Consider the following 17,990-nt stretch of genomic DNA (forward strand, 5'->3'; position numbering starts at 1 on the left):
TTCTACAGTGGCTAATCTCACCTTGGCCACACCCCCATTGTCTTCATTCTCAGACCCTTCTTTTTTCTTATCTTCAGATAAGGAGATGTCACTGGGTGGGACAAGTGGTTTGTACTTGACTACTAGTTGAAGGGTTGGTGTTTTAAACCTACCAGTGGTACCACGGAAGAAAGGCCTGACAGTCTGCTCTTGTAAAGATTACAGCCCAGAAAACCCTATGAAGCTCAGTTCTACTCTGTAACATATGGGGTCCCTGTGATTTGGAACCTATTCAATAGCAACAGGTTTGTGTTTTTTTTGGCTCTTCTCTTAATACTTCTCATTCTGTTCTGTGCTTTTCTGTTCCAACTTCTGTGTTCACTGCCTCGCTTCTTTACTTCCATTTCAGAACATCCTAGATATTTTATCCAGAATAGTCAAGATTTGAGATTTGGTTTTACCAGTAAGTGGTAAGTTTGGTGAAGGGTAAGACAGTACAAAATAGTGGGGAAACCAGCACAACTTGTACAAGGCAAGGTCATGGAAGTTCCATAGACACATCCAGACTCCCTGAGGGACTGCATTACTGGGCTGGGGGCTGTGGGGACCATGGTCTCAGGGAGCATTTAGCTTAATTGGCATAACATAGTTTATAAAGAAAATGTTCTATATTTTACTTTGGCGAGCAGCGTCTGGGGTCTTAAAAGCTTGTGAGCAGCCATCTAAGATACTCCACAGGTCTCACTCGTTCAGGAACAAGGAAAAATGAAGAAAACCAAAGACACAAGGGAAAGATTAGTCCAAAGGATTCATGGATCACAACTACCATAGCGTCCACCAGAATGAGTCCAGTACAACTAGATGGTGCCTGGCTACCACCACTGACTGCTGTGATAGGGATTACAATACAGGGTCCCAGACAGAGCTGGAGAAAAATGGAGAACGAAATTCTAATTCACAAAGAAAGCCCAGAGCTACTAGCCTGACAGAGACTGGAGAAACCCTGAGAGTATGGCCCCCGGACACCCTTTTAGCTCAGTAATGAAGTCGCTCCTGAGGTTCACCCTTCAGCCAAGGATTAGACAGTCCCATAAAACAGACCAAGACTAAATGGGCACACCAGGCCAGGGGCAAGGACTAGAAGGCAGGAGGGGACAGGAAAGCTGGCGATAGAATACCAAAGGTGAAGAAGGGAAGAGTGTTGACATGTCATGGGCTTGGCAACCAATGTCACAAAACAGTATGTGTACTGTTTAATGAGAAGCTAGTTCTGTAAACCTTTGTCTAAAGTACAGTAAAACAAAACAAAACAAAACAAAACAAAACAAAACAAAACAAACACATTTTCAGTAGGGGCAGTGTTAGGTTTAATTTATAACTCTCGCTACTAAAGACATCAGTGTACATTTGAATATTGTTAGCCTACATGTACAATAGAATCCCTGGGTGGTGCAAACAGTTAACTCTTTCTGCTGCTAACCAAAAGTTGATGGTGTGAGTCCATCCAGAGGTACCTCAGAAGAAAGGCCTGGCAATCTGCTTCTGAAAAACCAGCTGTTAAAAACTGTAGGGAGCACAATTCTACTCTGACACACATGAGGATGGGGTTGCTATGTGTTGGAGTCAACTCAGTAACAACTGGTTTTGCACGTGTACAGTTCTGACCAAAATAAACAAATTGCGGGATTTCCCTTCCCACTCTCCTTGGTTCCTGGCAGTGTCCTTTACCAGACTGTAACAATTTAAAATTAAGTTTCATTTTGAGCTGGATTTTTCTGTAAGTATGGTTAGTAATATTAAAATACCACGTTCACCTTGTCTTAAAGCTGATGAATTATCTGGGAACGTTATTTATGTCTATTGTTTTTTAGCTAGTTATACCGTTCATAAGTTATTTGCCTAGAGGAAAAAATATTTTTGGTATAGTCTTTTATATTCCTTCTGGCGTGGATTTCTCTATTGGCTTTAAGAGTAGCAGACCTTGGAGGCTATGATTGCTAATGAAATGAGTTTATAGCAACGGTTCCAAAGTATTATACAAAGCAATCAGCTGGATACATGAGAACTCCAAAAAGTATGACTCCTTTGTCAATGAGGCTAACCAAAACCAGGTTGTATTAAAAAACACAGCTTTGGTTAGAAAGTCTATTGGAGCCTAGTATTTTCCTGATAATATGATTTGATAACTTTTTAACACTTGTCATCCTATATTTCAAAAAATTCTGCTTTAATTAGTTTAAGAGTCACAACACCCTGTTGTGACTGGGCATATATTAGAGTTGACAGAGCAATGTCATGTTTTCTTTTCCTTTCCAACTTTTTATTATGAAAAATTCAAAACAGAAAAGTTGGAAGATAGTATAATGAACTCTCATATACCTTATACCTAAATGCAACAATCTTAATGTTTTGCTGTATTTGCTTATTTATATACGCATGTGTGTGTATTTTTTTTTAAACTATTTAAAAGTAAGTTGAAGATATGAAATTTTGCCCTTCAATCCTTCAGAATGCACCTCCCACAAACAAGGACGTTCTCTGACATAACATTTTTAAAGGTTATTTTATGATTTCTTTATGCATAAAAATGGTTAGTGTTGCCACTTTTCCCTCTATTTCCCATCTTGCTTAATCAGCCTATTCTTGAATTATATCCACTGAAAATAACTCAAAATTAAGCACTCTCCATTTCAAACTGATTTTACTTCTTATTTACTCTGTAACTGGAAGGAAGATAACAGTGTATATTTCCTTTTCAAAAAGAGAAAGATAGTGGGTTCTCTAAATCACACATAGCTGTGCTTCTCATTTATTCTGGTCAAGATTCTAGAGGAGATAATTAGGTGATTAGGTTAGCACCTAGACAAGGAAGAGGTGATCACCAGTAAAACTGGGAATAAGTCTTTTTTTTTCTCACTTTACTTCCAAGTAGACCCTTATATCAGGAAAATGCAGTAAACATTTGGTCTCCACTGCAGCAGTTGACTTGTATAATACTTGCAGACATTGTTGAGAACCATGACGCTGGAGCAGTTAACATCCTAACGACTATATATGTGTATCTCCAGTCAGAGGTGTTTTCTTGTGGTTCTTATTTCAGCACTGCTCCGTTTAGAATTTTTGTGAATGACTTAGCTGAAACTATAGGGAACGTGGGGGTGGGGCATGGTGATTCAGTGGTAGAATTCTTGCCTTCTGTGCAGGAGACCTGGGTTCGATTCCCATCCAGTATACCTCATGCACAGCCACCCCCCATCTGTCAGTGGAGTCTTTCATGTTGCCATGATGCTGAGCAGATTTCAGCAGAGCTTCCAGACTAAGGCAGACTAGGAAGAAGAGCCTGGTGATCTGCTTCTGAAAACCAGCCAGTGAAAACCCTATGGATTACAATGGTCTGATCCCATGGTGCATGGGGTTGCCATGAGTCAGGGACTCACTCCACGGCGGCTAACAACAGTAGGAAACACACTTGATCTTGAAATGGGTGGATATGGGTAAAGGTCATGAAACTTAGAGGAAAGACCAAATATGTTGAATAACAGACTCACTAAGCCTCTGTATTTAGTGAGTAACTAGTACACATTTATTTACTATAAATATAAATGGAGAAAAGAATAATTTCTGTTCTATACACTTTCCTAGAGATATTTTGGCAATAACTATCGCAATGCATATTAAGTTCTTGTGTAATCATTAAAAAAACAACTACTGAGCATCTTTATTAGTAGAAATCTTTAGCTCCAAAACTCAACTTTCCCATATTTTTGTAATAATATCATAGAGCTAGACTATGTGCTATTCTGAGCACAGCTCTTTTTTTTAGTTTTTAATTTTTTTTTCTTGTTTCACAAGTAATAACTGTTCATGGCTAAAAAGTTGTAATTTCACATCACACTAAGACATTACCCACTGCCATATTTTTATAATAATATCATAGAGCTAGACTACGTGCTACTCTGAGCACAGCTCTTTTTTTTTAGTTTTTTAATTTTTTTCTTGTTTCACAAGTAATAACTATTCATGGCTAAAAAGATTTAATTTCACATCACACTAAGACATTAGTTAATATTTTAGTGTGTCATATCAAACCCTTCTCTATGTCCTCATATACTCACTTTCTCCCACCCACAAACATGAAATAATACCATGCATATTGTTTTATAATGTTTTTTTGGTCATTTAACAATATACTGCTTATACTTCTCTGTTAGCATAACTTCACCATTGCATTTGTTTTCTTGTCCCATTGGAACAGTGAATTTGTTTAGGGATCATCAGGATGCTTTATGTGGATTGAGATGTGATTTAGGACATTGTAGAAGTCTAGGAATGCATACACCCCACAGGGCTACTAAAATTAAAAATGGTTTATTAAATACCATTTGCATAATGTACTATACTGTGTGTCTTAGTTATCTAGTGCTGCTATAACAGAAATACCACAAGTGGATGGTTTTAACAAACAGAAATTTATTCTTTCACAGTTTAGGAGGCCAGAATTCTCCATTTGGGGCACCAGTTCCAGGGAATGGCTTTCTGACTCTGTCGGCTCTGGGGAAAGGTCTTTGTCATTAATCTTCCCTTAGTCTAGGAGCTTCTCCGCATAGGGACCCCAGGTCCAAAGAATGCACTCCGCTCCTGGTTCTTCTTGCTTGGTGTTAATGAAGCCTCTCTTCTCTCTGCCCACTTCTCTTATATCTCCAAAGAGATTGATTCAAGATACAGCCTAACCCTGTAGATTGTGTCTTGCCTCATTAACATAACTGCCTCTGATCCTGCCCCATTAACATAATGGACAGCTTACTCCCAAATAGGATCGTAACCACAGACATAGAGGCTAGGATTTACAACACATAGAATAATTACATCAGATCACAAAAAGGAGGACAACCACACAATGCTGAGAATCATGGCCTAACCAAGTTGATGCATATTTTGGGGGGATACAAGTCAATCCATGTCACTATGCACCATGCAGAATAGATGCAGCTAGGAGGTGACCATTGTAGTAGCCTAGATGTGTTTGAGGTAGTGTGTTTCCTTTGTGCCTGCAGGCAGGCCTTGTAGTAGATAGAAGCTCAGGGAAAATTGTGGGATAAATTTAAGTGGAACTGTAGCTTTGTGTTTTACTTAATACTAGTACCCTTCCCCTATTCCAAGCAATGCTTAGTAGAATCATTAACAATAAATAAACGCACTGCTGCTGGGACTCACAATGGACCATGCCACATAGAGTTGCCCATGTGAGAAGCGGCTCAATTGTTAATTAGTACATGAAATTTGGAAAGTATGTCTTGAGATTTGGGGCATGTACTTAAAACCTTTTTGTCTCTGTGCCATGTCTTAATGTGTTTAGCATGCTTTTCCTGACAGGTGGTCACCTGGACCTTTGGTGCCTCTGTTTCAGGGGCTCTGGAGAATAATAGCTCATTTCCTTGAGATGCCTCCTAATACCCGCCCCTACACCCCATTTTGTTAAGTCAGACAATTCCAAATATACAATCCAAATTTGGTGACACAGTAACAGATAGAAACCCAATTTATTTGCATGTTTCAATCTAAAATTTATGTTAATTCAACCTTTTCCATTTAGTGCAGAGGTTGTCAAACGTCTATTGTGGTCTAAATCAAGCCCATGATTTGTTTTTTTGTATGGCCCACAAATTAAGAATGGATTGTATAATTTTAAAGATGGTTTAAAAAAAAAAATAGAGAAGAGTATGTGACCAAGACTGTCTGTGGCCCACAAATCCTAAAATATTTTCTATCTGACCTTTTTCAGGAAAAATTTTTAGTGACTCTATTATCCCACCCCTGATTGAGAGTCTTATTTTATTATGTGAGATGTGTGTGAATAGATTTAAATCTATGTCAGCATGGCAATTAAAAAAATATTGGATAGTTTATAGGCACCTGGATGTGTTCAAGAATTACTATAATTTCTCTGTGTGGCCTAGTAAAATTTTGTGATGACTTGCAAAAGATTTTAAAACGTATTTACAACAGAAATTTTGAAAAAAAATTTTAAGATTAAGGTTTACAATGGCTCAGTGTCCTCTAATGCTGATAGCGGTGGTCTGGGAATCAAAATCCAGGTCCCGTTTAATGGATCGTGAAAAGCAATAGTTTATTAAATACATTTAGAACTCTTGGAAAAGAAAGCGTTTGAAACATATGAAAACATTTCAGAATCAGGATTGCATGTATTAAGTGCCTGTATGCTTGTCTTGTAATGAGGAATATTATGTAATAAGGACAGTGTGGTACAGACATTGTATGTAGTTTTTTAATAAAGGTTTTCAAAGATGTTTTTAAATATATTTTATGTACTTACATTCTAATTTGCTACCTAAACCTCTGAGAATATATTTGGACATATTATGTAGCCTAGCTTTTTCTTACATTTAAAATAAGCTGAATCCATTTAATATTATGACATTTACTGAAAAATGTAATAGCCATTGTTTTATTGTCAGTAATACCTCAAGTAGTTGCCCAAGGCTTTTATGTTTACCTACTTCTACTTCATCTGTCCTGTGATTTTTTTCTGGATTATTAGAAAATGAGGATCAATTTTGTTTACTGAAATTAAAAGAACAATTCCATCATGTGGGGATTTGTTGAAATTTTGGAAGTCCCTTAAGAAGCCTGACTCATCTTCACCTCTTCCTTCAGCTTGCAGCTGTTTGTGTTGTATTTGTGGAAAACTATGTCCCTGGCAAACTGTCTGAAATGGGCCTGGGATATGACGATATAGACAAGATTGCTCCTCACATCGTCTGTTGTTCCATACCAGGTATTTCAACCCCACACCCTCATCAGTGAGTAGGTTTTCCAATTTCTGTGTTTCTTTGTTTATGTAAGTGATGTTGGTTTTCCGTAACTTGTTCTGCTCCCCTCTGCCCAAACCGTTTTAGGTTACTGACCATTAACCATTAATGAATAGTTTTCATATATTTCATGTCTTTATTGGTTATTTATATTTCTTCTGTGAATTGTCTGTCTATAGTTTTTGCCAATTTTTCTATTGATGTTTTTTAATTTTCTTATTTACTTGTATAGACTCTTTATATATTAAATTCATTGACTCTGTCAATCGTGTTTATTGCAAATAACTTTTGTGAGTTTATGATCTCTTGACCCATGGAAGTCTAAATTTTTATGTTGTAAATCTAGTCATCTCTTTCCTTTTGCTTTCTTCTAATACATTTAAGGTTAGAAAATCCTTACCACCCAGAGATCATGAAATATTTTCCATAGTCTAAATTTTTAATGTATTTTATTTAATTGCTTTTATTTTTCATTGATCCGTTTAGGGTCTCTTAAGAATGGTATAAGAAATAAAGGAGTGAACCTTATAGATGTTGGCTAAGAAAGCTTCAGACAGGTGGAACAGCAGTGCAAAGGACTTGAGGTCAGAGAATACCGGGCATGTTTGAATACTGACAAGGATGCAGTATGACTGAAGTAGAGTGAGTGACGGGGGGTGTAATAGGAAGAAAATCAGGGTGAGGTTGGTGAGTAAGATCATAAAGGGCCCAATGGACTACCCTTAAGGAATTTGACTTTGAGTACAGTTATAATAAACTAATGGAAGGTTTTGAGCAGAGGAGTGATATATTCTGACATATTTTAAAAAGGATCACTGTAGCTATTGTGTTGAGAAGAGACTGTAGAGAGCAAAGGTGGAAGCAAAAGAACAATTAGAAAGCTATTGAAACATTCCAGGCTAGAGATGGTGGTGGCTTGAAGTAGGTAGGGTAGGAGTGGTGGAGGTAGTTGAATACATTTCCAAGGCAAGTGGATTTACAAGTAGATCATATGTATCAGAGCAAGAGTAGAGTTAAGGATGATTCCAAGGTTTTGGCCCGAGCAATTGGAAGAATGGAATTGCTGCTTACTGAGATGGGCAAGGTTGTGGAAGGAATTTTGGTGGGAAAAATACCAAGAATCTGATTTTGGACATGCCTAGCTTGTAGCTTGAGATGCCCATTAGACATCCAAGTGGAGTTGTAAGTAAGGGATTGGATTTAGGAATCAGGAGTTCAGGGGAGATGTAAAGTTTGATAGTTATGAGTGGTTGGATGGCATTTGAAGCCTTGCGAGATCACGTAGAGAGTGAGTGTAGGTAGGGAAAGGAGTGTCCGAGGGTTTGAGCCTGAGGCTTTCTTATGACAAGGATACAGTGAAGGAGATTGAGGAGGAATTATCAGTGAGGTGGAAGGTGAACCCCTCAGACGTCAAGTGAAGAACATGTTTATAGTCATAGATACTTTCATATTCTCACATTTTTATAAAAAGCATACTGCATATATTGACTACTCTAGTATTACAGGAAAACCTTGATTAACTTGGATTTCTTGTATTCCTTAAAATCTCTATGCTTTCTCTTGTTTGAGAACCTTTGCACATGATGTTCCCACTGCTTGGAACATTCCTTCCCTAACACACCTGGCTACTCTCTTTGTCCTTAGCTCTCTGCTTGCATGCCATTACTTCTGGGTAGACTTTCTTGGCCTCTCTGGATTGGGTTCAGAGTTGTCCGATTTGCCTGTCTCCCCAACTAGTCTGCAGGCTCTTGTTCTATTCCCAGCTCTAACCATAGTGCAGACCACATGACGGGGCTCAACAGTGGTTTCTTAATGAATACGTCATCAGAACTTGACTAATGAGTTTTTAATGAAAAAAACCAACCCACTGCTTGCCATTTTTTCTGCATTTCACTTTGTGGAGAAAAGGGGAGCGGTAAGTATTAACATTTTCCAAAGAAACTTTCAGAGCATAGCCTGGGGTTGGTACGTACTCAGCCTAATCTGTTACCTCTTCTACAGTTTATCCATAGTTTGTTCATAGCTCACCCTTGCTTTGAAGTATCAAAGGACCCTGCACCATTAAATAATTATTCAATGATTGTCATTAAGTCTTTATGCCTTAGGTCTTTTCCTAAGGCAGGGAGGAGAGCAAATACATTTAAAAGAGATTGAAAAAAAAATTGAGCAAAAATGTTTCTTCTTATATTCCAGCAAGTTAATCATAAAGTAGATGGGTAAATTCTTATTTTACTGTAAAAGTCAGTAAAGATTTATGTTGTTTTTAAAATACTTATTATTAGTAAAATAATAACCAAAATATTCCTATTTCTGTGTATTCAGGTTAATCTAGATATTGTAATACTTTGTCCATGGCACATTACCATAGTACAAATAGTGTAGTTTTTTCAAAGTGTAATTATCTAGGGGGTGGTATCTTCATGTAAAGTAAGCTGTGACTGCAGTGTTTTGCTGATTGTTCTTGCTTTAGACAAAAAGCTGCAGTGGTCATTAACTTCTCTACTGGACCAAGATGAGACACCAAAGAAAAAAAAAAAAAAAAACGCCAAACCCATTGCCGCCGAGTCGATTCCAACTCATAGCAACCCTAAAGGACAGAGTAGAACTGCCCTATAAGGTTTCCAAGGAGTGCCTGGTGGATTCAAACTGCCTGCCTTTTGGTTAGCAGCTATAGCTTTTAACCACTACGCAACCAGGGTTTCCAGATGAGTGATGTGTTCTATAAACGGTAGATGACTCTTTGCCACTAGATCTGACTCTTTTTCACATACACTATTTTATAGATCTGTAATCAGATTTTTATTTTTGTCTTTGTATATGTGAGAGAAGATGAGTTTTTTTCTTAGAATCTCACAATCCAATGGAAATGTTAAGGTCTCAAGTATTTAAATAGGTGAAATATTATCTCCTGTGTTCTTGTATTACCATAGAAATGCTGTATAACAAACACAAAATCTTATATTACAATGCATATTTATTTCTCATTTCAATGTCTGTCCATGAGCTGAGGTTCAGCTGGTCTAGAGTGGGCTCGGCTGGATTCGACTGCAAATTGCAGGTTGGGTGCTGGTGTGCTCTCTGCGTCTCTTTTCCTCTTTGGTCCAGGGACTACCAAACACGTGTTCTTCTCATAGTGAAAGACAAGAGTTCAAGAGAACAGGCACATGTGCTCACATCATGTCTGTAACATCCCTTCGGCCAGGGCAAGTTATGTGGCCAAGCTCTGTACCAATAGGCGGTGAAATATATTCCCCTGTAGTGGGAGGGAGGAACTACAAAGTCACGTGGCAGAGGGTATGGATGAAGAAGGATGAAGGATGAAGATTGAGAATAATAATGCATTTTACTACATCACCTAACCAAATAAAATGCTAATCCAATTAGGAAGTCTCCCACTCCCCAAAGTTTCACATCTATAACAAATTATGGGTAGGGTCAAAACTTCTTCTGGGCCTGGGCTTATAATTGGAGACCCTCTTTCCATTTTCCCCCAAATTTTTTTCTGAAAAAATTCCACAACTGGAATTTTCTTCTAGTTCTCAGATTCTGTGCAGCATTGTAGGGGCCCTGGTGGTGCAGCATTTTAATGTGACAAAAGGCCCTGGTGATAGGTTATGTAATTCAGTAGTTCTCAGCTAAGGGGAGAGGGAGTGTTTCAGATGCTTTCCTGTGAAGGGGTTAGTGGTGTTAGAGGCTGATAGGGAGAGGCATGTGGACCCTAAGAAGCACCTCTCATTATTCTATATTTCCCTCCATCCCCACCTCCCACAGTCATTAAAAAAGCATTGATACAGTTTATTCTCCTTTATTTTCTGACAAGGAAATGGATCTAGAATGGCTGGATCTTGTCTAAGGTCATACAGGGATCTGTCTAAGGTCATACGGCTATTAAAGTGGCAGGTGGGATTGTAATTCAGGCTTCCTGACTCAATACTATATGGCTCTTTGCTTTCCATATTCAGAAATCTGTTAAGTGACACCATGGACACTGTGATTATAAGACACAGGACAGCTTTACTTGAGAATAATAAAATCTGCCATTCTCTTTTATTTTTTTGTTAATCATATTTGCCGTGGTGGAAGTTATTAACAGATTTATAGTTAAGGATTCTAAATTTCAGCAGATTTTTCTGGAAGCAGAGGTCATTTGTGAGTCATGAGTGTGTATGTATACAAAGCGAGGCCCAACCCTTTTTAAGAAGTTTGATATTCTTGGTAATCAATGTTTGGTCTTTTTTTATTTTTTAATAAGACTGATTAGATCAGCCTGAAGTTGCACATGTTATGATTGGGATCCTAGAATTTCCTGCTGTTTCCCAGTGGTATTGCTGTCTTGTCAGTGCTGTCCAAGCCCAAATTATCTGTTCTCACTCACATATTGGCCTTATTGCTGATGAGAGTAATCTTAGAACTGCTGGAAGATTTACTTTAATGCACTCTGACAGTTGTGTGGTTGAGATTTCCTCAGTCTATGAAATCTGGCCCGTGGGACAAAAATGCTAGACTGATCACAAGGGAGGAAGGACCCAGTTCTTTTTATTAGCATGGTCCCCTTGTTGTAGAGAAAGCTGAGGGTGAACATTAGAGGGCAGTGTTTAAAAAGCTACAGTTCACTAGGACTTACTTTTTGAGAAAACTGCAGTATTTGCTGTGTACCTCGGGCTAAAGAGACTCTCTGAAGGGACATATTTATAAAGAATTTTTTTTTTTAAAGTTACCACCACTCTTTTCCTCTCTATAATTTAAGAAGTACAGTGGTATTTTCCCTAACAATTTAATTTTATGTTTAAGTTGTACTTTCTTTACTTTGTGTCTTCTAAACATGTTTTTGGTTATAAAAATTTAGAGTTAAAATCCTCTCCCCCACATTTAAAAAGGAGCCCTGATGGCACATGGTTAAGCACTTGGCTGCTAACCAAAAGGTGGGTGATTTGAACCCACCAGTGGCTCCGTGGGAGAAATGGCCTGGTGATCTGCTCCCATAAAGGTTACAGCCTTGGAAACCTTATAGGGCATTTCTGCTCTGTACTATAGGGTCACTATGAGTTGGAATTGATTCAACGGCACACAACAGCCACCACCACCACATTTAAAAATATATTTTTCCTCTTTGTTAACTTCATTACTCTTTAGTTCTGGAAGGATAAACATTACACTATATCATTAGGATAATTATGTTGTAGAAATATTGTGTATGTCCTTTAACAAAATTACCTGAAATTTTTTTTTTTAGGAGATGGGTTTCATATTGGTGAATTCCTGAATGCACTTTCTTAATCTCTGTCCTTACAGGGACAGAATGCAGGATTCTACTTGGGGATAGGGCCTCCTGAGGGATCTCAGGATTCAGTTCAGAGAGAATATTCTAGAGAGTTAGACACACTTGTCAGTTCTAAATAGAAAAGCCTGAGAGCTCTACTTCTGAAAAATAGCAATAGGAATATACAAAAGAATAGCATATGTAAAAACAAAGGGACAAAAATAGCCAAGATAGTTTTCAGTAAGAATAGGATAGGCAGATTTGCCCTGTTAGATATCAAGACTTATTATACAACCGTAATAATTAAGACAGTGTGGTATTGGCACAAAGAGAAATAGACCAATGGAACAGAATATAGAGTTCGGAAACAGACTGACACGTATATAGAAGCATAATTTTTTTTAGGGTTTACGCTACGGATCATAAAGAATGGGTTATGCAGTAAATGATGGGGGGATAGATAGTTATCTTCATGGAGAAAGATAAAATTGAACTTCTGATTTATTTTATACATTGAAGTAAAATGCCAGGTGGACTTAAGACCTAAATGTGGTAAGCAAAACTTTAAAACTTTTAGAAAACAATATCAGAAAACATCTTTGTGACCTTAGGATAAGGAAGAATTTCATAAACAATACGCAAAAAGTGAAAACCGCAAAGGAAAAGATTTATAAACTTGACTGCTTATTAAAATTAAAAATTTCTCTGCATCAAAAGACACCGTAAAAAAGCGAGAAGACAAGTCACAGACTGTCGGAAGATAACTAACCAAGAATTAGAATCCAGAATATATAAAATGTTCCTTCAAGTCAAATAGAAAAAGATAAACAACCCAACAGAAAAATGAACAAGCCCTAGAAAAGGAAATCTGAATGGCTAGTAAATAAGTTACTGAGCATTAGTAGTCTTTAGACAAATGCTAATTGAAACAAAAATTATATTCCATTTCACACCCCTGAGATGGGCAGATATTTAAAATCTGACAATACTAAATGTGAATGAAGAGGGGAACTCTTGAACATTGTTGGCAGGATTGTAAATTGGTATAACCACACTGGAGTACAGTTTGGTAATTGTTAAATTAGTAAAGTTCTAGACAAGTCTATGCTATGACCAACAGTTTCATTTCTAGGTGTGTACCTGTAGAAAATCTCAAAGATATGTATAAGAAAACATGAAGAAGGATGTTCATAGCACCACTGTTTGTAAGTAAAAAGACAAAAAATCAAATATCTTTTGTCATGGATTGAATTGTGTCTCCCCCAAATATGTGTCAACTTGGATAGGCCATGATTCCCAGTTTTGTGTGATTGTCCTCCATTTTGTGATTCATATAATTTTCCTATATATTGTAAATCCTAATCTCTGTCTGTGGTTAATGAGGCAAGACTGGATTATACTGAAGAGGTTTAGGGTGGGATATGATCCCCTTGCTTGGGTCACATCCCTGGTCCAATGTAAAGGGAGTTTCCTTGCAGTGTGGCCTGCACTACCTTTTATCTTACAAGAGATAAAAGGAAAGGGAAATGACCAGAGAGTTGGGGACCTCATACCACCAAGAAAGTAGTGCTGGGAGCAGAGCACGTCCTTTGGACCTGCGGTTCCCACGTAGAGAAGCTCTTAGACCAGGGGAAGATTGATGACAAGGACCTTCCTCCAGCGCCGACAGAGAGAGAAAGCCTTCCTCTGGAACCGATGCCCTGAATTCGGGCTTGTATCCTACTAGACTGTGAGAGAATAAATTTCTCTTTGTTAAAACCATCCATTGTGGCATTTCTGTTATAGCAGCACTAGATGACTAAGACATCTTTCAACAGGAAAATGTATAATATAATGGGATACAAGTAAGTGGTTTGTGGTACTGTGGTGGCTTGTGTGTTGCTGTGATGTTGGAAGCTATGCCACCAGTATTTCAAATACCAGCAGGGTCACCCATGGTAGACAGGTTTCAGTGGAGCGTCTAGACTAAGACAGATGAGGAAGAAGAACCTGGTGATCTACCTCTAAACAAAAATTGGCCATTGAAAACCTTATGAATAACAGTGGAACATTGTTTGATAAAGTGCTGAAAGATGAGCCCCTCAGGTTGGAAGTCACTGAAATTATATCTGGGGAAGAGTTGCTTCCTCAAAGCAGAGTTGACCTTAATGATGTAGATTGAGTAAAGCTTTTGGGACCTTCATTTGCTGATGTGGCACTACTCAGATAAGAAGATACAGCCACAAGCATCCATTAATAATCAGAATGTGGCAAGTATGAAATATGAATGTAGGAAAATTGAAAGTTAAAAAAAAAATGAGATGGAACACATAAAGATCAATATCTTAAGCATTGATGAGCTAAAATGGACCGTTACTAGCCATCTTGAATCAGACTATCATATGGTTTACTACGCTGGGAATGACAAATTGAAGAGGAATGGCATCACATTCATTGTCAAAAAGAGTATTTCAAGATCTATCCTGAAGTACAGTGCTGTCCGTGATAGGAATATATCCCTATGCCTACAAGGAAGACAAGTTAATATGACTATTATTCAAGTTTACGTACCAGCCACTGATGCCAAAGGTGAAGAAATTGAAGATTTTACTGACTTTTGCAGTCAAAATTGATCGAACATGCAGTCAGGATGCATTAATAATTACTAGTGATTGGAATGCGAAAGTTGGAAACAGAGGAGAAGGATTGGTAGTTGGAAAATATGGCCTTGATGGTAGAAGTGATGCTGGAGATAGCATGACTGAATTTTGCAAGACCAGCGACTTCTTCATTGCTAGTCCTTTTTTTTCACCAAACCTAAATGGTGACTATACATGTGGACCTCACCAGATGGAATACACAGGAATCAAATTGACTACATCTGTGGAAAGAGACGATGGAAAAGTTCAGTATCAACGGTCAGAACAAGGCCAGGGGCCGACTGCAGAACAGACCGTCAGTTGCTCATATTCAAGTTCAACTTGAAGCTGAAGAAAAGTAGAACAAGTCTGTGAGAGCCACAGTATGACCTTGAATATATCCCACCTGAATTTATAGACCATGTCAAGAATAGATTTCACACATTGAACGCTAATGACCAAAGACCAGATGAGTTGTGGGATGACATCAGTGGCATCATACATGAAGAAAGCAAAAGGTCTTTAAAAAGACAGGAAAGAAAAGACCAAAATGGATGTCAAAAGAGACCCGGAAACTTGCTCTCGAACATAGAGTAGCTAACGCAAATGGAAGAAATGATAGTGTAAAAGAACAAACATTTCAAAGGGCAGTTCTAGGACACGAAGTAAGTTATTAGAATGAAATGTGCAAAGACCTGGAGTTAGAAAACCAAATGGGAAGAACACACTCAACATTTCTCAGGCTGAAAGAACTGAAGAAAAAATTCAAGTCTTGAGTTGCAATATTGAAGGATTCTACGGCAAAAATATTAAATGATGCAGGAAGCATTGGAATACAGAGTCACTGTACCAAAAAGAACTGATTGATGTTCAACCCTTTCAGGAGGTAGCGTATGATCAAGAACCAATGGTATTGAAGGGAGAAGTCCAACTGCAAAAACAAGGCTCCAGGAGTTGATGGAATATCAATTATGAAGTTTCAACAAACAGATGCAATGCTGGAAGTGCTCACTTGTCTATGCCAAGAAATTTGGAATACACCTACCTGGCCAACCTACTGTGAGAGATCCATATTTGTGCACATTGTCCAAAGAAAGGTGATCCAACAAAATGCTGAAATTATCGAACAATATCATTAATACCATATGCAAGTAAAACTTTGCTGAAGATAATTCAAGAACGGTTGTGGCCATACATTGACAGGTATTAGCCAGAAATTCAAGCTGGATTGAGAAGAGGACGTGTAATGAGGGATATCACTGCTGATGTCAGGTGGATCTTGGCTGAAAGTAGAAAACACTAGAAAGATGTTTACCTGTGTTTTATTGACTATGCAAAGGCATTTGACTGTGTGGACCATAACAAATTATGGATAACATTGGGAAGAATGGGTATTCCAGAACACTTCATTGTGCTCAAGCAGAACCTGTACGTAGACCAAGAGGCAGTCATTCAAACAGAGCAAGAGGATACTGTGTGCTTTGAAGTCAGGAAAGGTGTGCATCAGGGTTGTGTCCTTTCATCATACTTAGTCAACCTGTATATTGAGCAAATAATTTGAGAAGCTGGACTATATGAAGAAGAGTGCAGCATCAGGATTGGAGGAAGACTCATTAATAACCTGCGATGTGCAGATGACGCAGCCTTGCATGCTGAAAGCAAAGAGGACTCGATGCACTTACTGATGAAGATCAAAGACCACAGCCTTCAGAATGGATTACACATCAACATAAAGAAAACAAAAATCTCACAACTGGACCAATAAGCAACATCATGATAAATGGAGAAAAAAATTGAAGTTGTCAAGGATTTTTTTTACTTGGATTCACAATCAACACCCATGGAAGCAGCAGCTGAGTAATCAAACAACGTTTTGGATCGGGCAACTCTGCTGCAAAAGATCTTTAAACTGTTTAAAAGCAAAGATGTCACTTTGAGGACTAAGATGTGCCTGACCCAAGCCATGGTATTTTCAGTTGCCTCATATTCATGGGAAGGCAGTACAATGAATAAAGAAGACCGAAGAAAAATCGATGTATTTGAATTCTGTTGTTAGTGAAGAATATTGACTATACCATGGACTACAAGAATATGAACAAATTTGTCTTGGAAGAATTACAGCCAGATGTTGCTTAAAAGCAAGAATGGCAGGACTTCATCTCATATACTTTGGACATGTCATCAGGAGGACCAGTCCCTGAAGAAGAACATCATGCTGGGTAAAGTAGAGCATCGGGAAAAAGATGTAGACCCTTGACGAGATGACACTGTGGCTGCAACAATGGGCTCAAGCATAGCAATGATTTTGAGGATGGCACGGGGCCAGGCAGTGTTTTGTTCTGTTGTACATAGAGTTGCTGTGGGTTGGAACTGACTCGACAGCACCTAACAAGAACAACACAATTAAGTGATAGAATGAGTGAGCTGGAATTACCTCACATCAGTGTGGATGGATCTTACAATGTAATATTTAGTGAAGAAAGCAGGTCACAAAAGAAGATAAACAGAAGGACACTATGGATATAGAGTTTAAATCATGTAAACTATTATATATTTTTAAGCAATTCACTCATAAGTTGTTAAAATATAAAGACAGGCATGATAATGTTGTTGTTAGGTGCCGTCAAGTTGGTTCCAAATTATAGTGACCCTGTGTACTACAGAATGCAGTGCCCGGTCCTGTGCCATGCTCATAATCATTGCTATGCTTGAGCCTGTTGTTGCAGCCACTGTGTCAATCCATCTCATTGAGGGTCTTCCTCTTTTTTGCTGACCCTGTACTTTTCCAAACCTGATGTCCTTCTTCAGGGACTGGTCCCTCCTGACAACATGTCCAAAGTATGTAAGAAGTAGCCTCGCCATCCTTGCTTCCAAGGAGCATTTTGGGTGTACATAATAATGAACAACATAAAATGCAAGAGAGTAAGAGGGATATGACATGGGAGAAATACTTGTAGGACTTCAACTATATTTGCAAAATAAGTTGGCTGGAACATTGTTGTTATTCTGTATACCACCTTGTGTATGAAATAGCAACAACAACCTCAAAAGATTCAGAAAGCCCAAATAATTCCCTTCTGTATTTCTTTCCTTTCCTTCCTTTCTCCTCCTCCACCCCCAGCAAATATCTCTTGAGTGTCTGTATTTTCCTACCTGTGTTGTATGTGAACAGTACAGACATGGTTCCTGCCTTTAAGGAACTTACAGTCTAGACAGACTCTAAGCAAGTTAAAACTATGTACATATGGCATATATTAACAAAGTGTGGAAATTCTTATAAAAGAATCAAGTGGTAGCAGTTAA

General features: G+C 38.2%; 1 long non-coding RNA gene across 3 annotated transcripts in view; it reads left to right on the forward strand.

Annotated features, from left to right (window-relative positions):
* The window catches only part of LOC126082275 (uncharacterized), a 275,294-nt gene that overhangs the window by 33,999 nt on the left and 223,305 nt on the right, over positions 1-17,990 (forward strand). For all 3 annotated transcript variants that reach the window (XR_007518520.1, XR_007518522.1, XR_007518521.1), the window contains exon 6: positions 6,655-6,775. This is a non-coding gene — a long non-coding RNA (uncharacterized LOC126082275). The remainder of the gene's footprint in view (positions 1-6,654; positions 6,776-17,990) is intronic.

Source organism: Elephas maximus, chromosome 8 (assembly GCF_024166365.1).
Source record: "Elephas maximus indicus isolate mEleMax1 chromosome 8, mEleMax1 primary haplotype, whole genome shotgun sequence".
NCBI classification, from domain to species: domain Eukaryota; kingdom Metazoa; phylum Chordata; class Mammalia; order Proboscidea; family Elephantidae; genus Elephas; species Elephas maximus.